Genomic DNA, 6,763 nt, shown 5'->3' on the forward strand with positions numbered 1-6,763 from the left:
ACCGTGTTGGGCAAGTTACTTTCTAAATGTAATAACTTATATACGTACTGAAATATCTTTAGTAACGACTTTGCAGTTACGGCTTAAAGTAATATTACAGTAATTAATCACCTTTAACAATTTACCCACAACCCTGGTTGTTATGTACACTAAACGGTTGTCTGTGGTCCACAGGGAAAACAGTTACTGCTGCACACATTGAGTGTCTTACTGATTACTGATGAATTGAGTACACTGGCCCACAATGGAAATAAACCCCTGGGCTATTGTGTTATCCTTTTATCAGAAAGATCACAGGGTACGGCTCTGCTAACTCAGCTCTGGCAGGAGAAATGGTGACCTCAGTAGCCACCCTGTTCCTCCCTCTCCTCTGACCCTCACCATTGAACAAGTAAGGCGCCTACTCGCCCAGACCAACACCAGGAAAGCTGCGGGACCTGACAAGATCAACTCTCGGGTGCTTAAGGCCTGTGCAGAGCAGCTTGCAGTCCCCTTCACACATCTTTTCAATCTCTCCCTGAGGACGGGGAGGGTGCCACAGCTGTGGAAGTCCTCCTGCATCGTCCCGGTGCCTAAGAAGAAGACCCGTCCCTCTGTCTTAAATGACTACAGACCAGTTGCTTTGACCTCACAGGTCATGAAGGTCTTTGAGCGGCTGGTACTGAACCACCTGAGACCAAAAGTTAGTGAACATCTGGACCCCCTTCAGTTTGCTTATCAGGCCAACATCGGGGTCGATGGCGCCATCACCTACCGGTACATGCTCAACAAGGCCCTCACCCACCTCGAAGATCTGGGCTGCACAGTCAGAATCATGTTTTTTGACTTCTCCAGCGCCTTCAACACTATCCAGCCTCTTCTACTTGCGGAGAAGCTCGCGCTGATGGGGGTGGAAAGGGGCCTGGTTGCATGGATTACGGACTACCTCTCGGGCAGACTGCAGTACGTGAGGCTGCAGAACTGTAGATCTGATGTGCTGGTGAGCCATACGGCTGCCCTACTGTACTCTCTCCTTTCCTGTTCACTCTCTACACTTCTGATTTCCGCTTCAACTCCAAGACCTGTCATCTACAGAAGTTCTCAGATGATACCGTGGTGGTCAGCCAGATCTCTGGTGAAAACACGACTGAGCATGATGGTGTGGTGAAGGACTTTGTGCAGTGGAGCAAGGCCAACCATCTCCGGCTTAATGCTAGCAAGACCAAGGAGATGGTCGTGGACTTTCGTACGACTAATCGTGTTCCCCCGGTGCCTAGCACCATAAACGGAGAGGTGGTGGAGTTTGTGGACAACTACAAATTCCTTGGAATGCACCTGAACAGCTCTTTGGACTGGTCTGACAACGCTGAGGCGATCCTCAGCAAGGAGAAGAGCAGGCTGTTCCTCCTGAGAAGACTGAGATCGTTTGGCGTGTGCAACAAGATGCTTCAGATGTTCTACCAGTCAGTTATGGCTAGTGTTCTCTTTTTTGGAATATCTTGCTGGGGTCCTCCTTACAGGGGGTGGAGGAAATAGCCAGGGTGCGTACAGCTAGGAAGCTGGTCGCCATCTTGGAGAACTCCCCCTCTACCCTGAGATCTTTGGTTACTGGAGTATGAGAGGAAACAACCGTTTCCGCTACCCAGGACGGAGGTGCGAAAGACTTGGAAAGTCCTTTGTGCCGGTCTCTCTCAAGCAATACAACGAGACTCATGATGATCACTTGCCTAGGCCTAATAGGATTACCTAGGACAACTGTTACCTTGCACTACTGGAACAAAAGTTGTACTGACTCTGACCTCTAACATACTTTTCCCTGAGAGGGTTGCTGTGGCGTCTTGCTGTGGCTCCCATTATTGCTTAAAAAGGAAAAAATATATATATATATTCTTGACTTATTTGCACTGACTTTGGTCACTTATTTTCTGGCCCTGCACTATTGGGTTGTGTTGGTTGTACTGTGTATTATTGCGGTGTTGATATGGCGGTGTGATACTTGTGTTGCATGACTGCATTGACTAGCAGTGACTGTTATATGCACTCTTTTTGTTTGGCACTGTTTGTTAAGTTATGCTTTGAGCCACAGCTTTTTTGTGTGTGTGACGTGTCACTTTTGAGTGTTGAATGTTTCGTGGTCACTTTATATATTCATGGTTACTAAAGTATTCAATCAATAAATCAATCAATCAATCAATGCTACAGTTGCATTTTTCTTTTGATTAATGTTTTACTTTTTCTTGTTCTTGTTCTGTTCATATGTATGTCTCTAATTTCATGTTATGGAAAATAAAAATAATTGATAACAAAAAAAAAATCAATGCTACAGTTACAGTAACTCTCCGTCCTAAATAAACAATATGCTCACACTTCCATAATAATATATCCACAGCTCGGTTTGGTGGGATGTTGTGTTGTGTGTATCACTTACTTCCAAGTTGAGTTCCAACTAAGTTGCACACTGTTTGTGTGTGTTCAGAGTCTACTGTACATGACTGCTGCTTCCTATCGGAAAGGACATAACAGCATACAACATACAAACAATCCCCACCCTCGCAGAGAGTTACCTTAAGCATTTATCTTGCACTCAAAGTTAGCCTGTAGTTAGTGGGTTAGTTAGTTACAGTAAGTTTCATTCACTCGGTTTCACATACACAAACACTTGAAAACACAACAAGAACATTTTCTCTGCGCCCCTTGCACAAGTTAATGACACAGAGCCGAGACATACTACAGTTGCCCAACTTGCCCCGCAAGGAAGTGCAGGGTTTCATCCACAGTCGCCTGTGCAAGATCCTTGCATCCGATGGCCAGACACCATCAGTGAACTCCGGCAGTAGTAAAGGAAAGTTAGCTTCATGCTAAACTCTCGAGACAGCCTCAGGAAGAGAGACAGAACGATAGGTGTCGCCCTTTCTTCTTTGACGATGGGTTCCCAGATTGGCCTCATGCTGGACCAATCTGGGAACTAAATCATTTCCAATATCTTTCTTCACAAATGTGTTCATAAAGGTGTCTACTATCACCTCTGAACTTTCTCAATCGCAACTCCCTCTGGAAACGTTGTGGGAGCCAATCAAAGTTGGGGGTATCGGGATACCCTGAGCCTGGGATTAAAGGGGAAAACATAAAAAATGGCCAATATGAGCGTATGAGGTGTGTAATTGGGGTATTTTTGGGCTGCTGAATCCATTCCAACCATTCGTTTTCAGTTAAAATGACTCCTTGGCCATAAAATAGGCCTAATTGGCTAAGGCATAGCTAGTCATTCGAGTTCACCTGTGTCCTGTTAGTCCCTATGTTTTAAACCCTGTGTTTGAGTGTTCCTTGTCAGATTGTATAATGTTATCCTGTGTGTCATGATGTGCGCTTACCCGCCTGATCTTGAATAGTTTTCATGAATTCAAACCCTACCCTACTTTTTTAATGCAAATATTACATGTCTCATGGTAATAGAAAAGTAAGCGTGGCCTATTTTATGGCCAAGGAGTCATTTTTACTGATAACTAATGGTTGGAATGGATTCAGCAGCCCGAAAATACCCTAATTACACACCTCATACGCTCATATTGAGAATATTAAAATTGTTCCCCCTTTAATCCCAGGCCCTCGGGATACCCCAAACTTTGATTGGCTCCCACAAAGTTTCCAGAGGGAGTTGTGATTGAGAAAGTTCAGAGGTGATAGTAGACACCTTTATGAACACATTTTTGGAGAAAGATATTGGAAATTTAGTTCCCAGATTGGTCCAGCATGAGGCTAACTTTCCCTTACTACAGATAGTAAGATAAAGTTAGCCGAGTGTTAGACCAATCTGGGAACTAAATCAAAATCAATAGCTTTCTTCACAAATAGATAGCAGTAGATATGTAAATAAAATAAAATGACAGTTGCGAACGGCTGCTGCCTGTAAGTGGTTTGTCAGGACAATTTTAAAGGATGCTAGGGATCCACACTCCTTTATGGCCTTCGGTAAGGCTTTCCACATCTTGGTGGTATAGCAGAAGAACGAGTTTGACCCTTTGTTGGTTTTGACTCTGGGTTGAAAGTGATCTGTGGCACTGCCTCTGGTGTTGTAATTATGGACATCCTTAACGTTTATAAAGTATTTTGACAGGTACTTGGGTATCATAGTGGTGTAGTGTATCTTATACACCAGGCCTATTGCAAGTTGCTGTACTCTGTCATCTATACTCTGAGCCACCCCACTCTTAACTGGTGAGTAGCGGTGAGGTGAGTCTGATAGGGAAGGTTAAGTAGGACCCTAATTATATGTCTTGTGGCCTATTTTATGGCCAAGGAGTATTTTTTACTGATAACTAATGGTTGGAATGGATTCAGCAGGCCCAGAATACCCATACACACCTCATACGCTCATATTGGCCATTTTGTATTTTTCCCCCTTTAATCCCAGGCCCTCTGGATACCCCCAACTTTGATTGGCTCCCACAAAGTTTCCGAAGGGAGTTGTGATTGAGAAAGTTCAGAGGTGATAGTAGACACCTTTATGAACACATTTGTGAAGAAAGCTATTGATTTGGATTTAGTTCCCAGATTGGTCTAACACTCGGCTAATTTTCCCATACTACATAGACCGTAAAAATGTGTAGGCCTACACATCTACACGTCTATGGACAAGCTGTGACATTTCTCATGGTAAACTGCGACCTCGGTCGCAATAAAATGTCACAATGCGACAACGCTGTTTACACAATGCTGTACCACCCCTCCAACTGTAGACCTATATAATTATGTTTCCCATTTTCAACTGTTTTTATTTTTATTTGTGAAACTTGCTTTGGCAATGTAAACGTATATTTTCTCATGCCAATAAAGCTCCTTTGAATTGAATTGAATTGCTTACCACATTTATTGTTAATAGACTTGATAGATGGATAGAATATCCCATGAATAAGGTTTTAAGTCGTAGGCCTACATGTGCTGCGAATCATCGAAGGCAGCAAAAGGGCGCACAATGCACAGGGTTGAAATAATTGCAATAGTTTTAGTCTAGGTGAGGCCCGAATTTCCAAGTAGCTTACCGCCGTACCGTAGCCTACGTCATGCAAGGAAGGTAGTCAGTAGTCACAGGCATAGAGCATCGCAGTTTAAGCCCCGCCCGCCCTCACTCCGGTGTCGGAAGCGTTTTCCCCCATGCATTTCATCCATAGACATTTCTTAAAGTATTTATTTAAACGTCTTTTAAGCCTCTGACAAAGCCACCCCGGCTGGTGAGGAATCATGACAATAAACACAATTTGTTTGCATGCAACGATTAATTAGAAAGCTGAAAAAAAGACGAGGGTACAACTTGTATCCTTAATCCTTGTCTTTTTTTTCATTTTTAAATAAATACTTTCTGTCTGTCTGTCTGTCTGTCTGTCTGTCTGTCTGTCTGTCTGTCTGTCTGTGTGTGTGTGTGTGTGTGTGTGTGTGTGTGTGTGTGTGTGTGTGTGTGTGTGTGTATGTGTGTGTGTGTGCGTGCGTGCGTGCGGAATCATAACAGACTTTGGGTACAGATGCAGATTCTCAATACTCATATTTGGAAGCCTGGGCCATGTACATAAATTGACTACGAGTGGCCTAACAATAGCTGGCATGACAAAGGCCAAGGCCAAACAGCTGTCTAAATATTGCTCTGTTTCAGCAGTTATAGGCAGCTTGTCTGTGTGGAGAAGAAGGTGTCATGTGTATCCTTAGATGTCCATGAACTATCAACCCGTTACATTTGTCTCCCTGTAAAATTAATTGTAATTTGTGGATTCAAATAAAGAACTAAATGTCTGTATGTCTGTCATGTGAGAACTGTAAGAAATGACAGTTATTGTTACCATGTTGTACAGCATGACTTGACAACTGTGAAGAATTATTATTATTATATTATTATATATTAACTCTTATTGTGCCGATCCCGAACAAGTTCGGCTTTATTTCAATCCAATACAATTTTTTTTTAATTATTTTACTTACCCCGAGCTGCTTGTAGAGCCGTGGGTGGTCCTGGCTCGTCCTACGCTTTCCAGCGAGCCATTTTACATGGTCCGACGATATATTCCATTAAAAATGGTTTGAAATACATTTTTGAGCCCCCCAATGTTCACCGAATGTTCGGCGCCGCCGGCGGCACGACGTCCAGTGTGCCGATCCCGAATTAATGCGGCTTTTTTAATGAAATGAATAAAATGATCCGAGGCTTACTGAAGCCCCGGCCTAAATTTTCCATCCAGTGACCGAGATCCGGCCGCCCCCCCCCAGCCGGCCGTAAACGAGTAACGCCGCCGCGAATCACCGCCGAATCCAATGCAAACACACATCTTTGAAAGTCATTTTCTCTGGATTGTGTTTTTAGGGAGGCGGCGCGAGGTTTATTTACGGCGAAATCGCCGAAAATGATCTTTTAAATGAGAACAAGCTAATAGCTATTTTGTAGCCATTTTCATCCGGGACCTTTTCATGACGTGCACGAACGTGAGCATGCGCGTCACTGCAACGTGAGTCCCCGGATGCTAATGCGCTCGCCTATGAGAGATACCCTGGCATTCTTTGGCGCCCTCTAGGGGCTGGCACTGGAAGGGTTAATTGGAATTAATATAATTAATATAAATGCCTCCTGTGTTGGGGTTAGGGTAGGTGTAGCATCGCTGGGATAGTGTACGTGTCGTAGTTTAACATCAGTTATTATGGTGGTGCAAAAAGTTTGAGAACCACTATTGGCAATGATGAGGATTGTGTGGACCGCTGCAGGGCAAGCCCCTTTGTGGAGGAACATGATGGATTGGAGGAATAC

The sequence above is a fragment of the Nannobrachium achirus genome (assembly GCF_963921795.1).
Source record: "Nannobrachium achirus genome assembly, chromosome: 21".
NCBI classification, from domain to species: Eukaryota; Metazoa; Chordata; class Actinopteri; order Myctophiformes; family Myctophidae; genus Nannobrachium; species Nannobrachium achirus.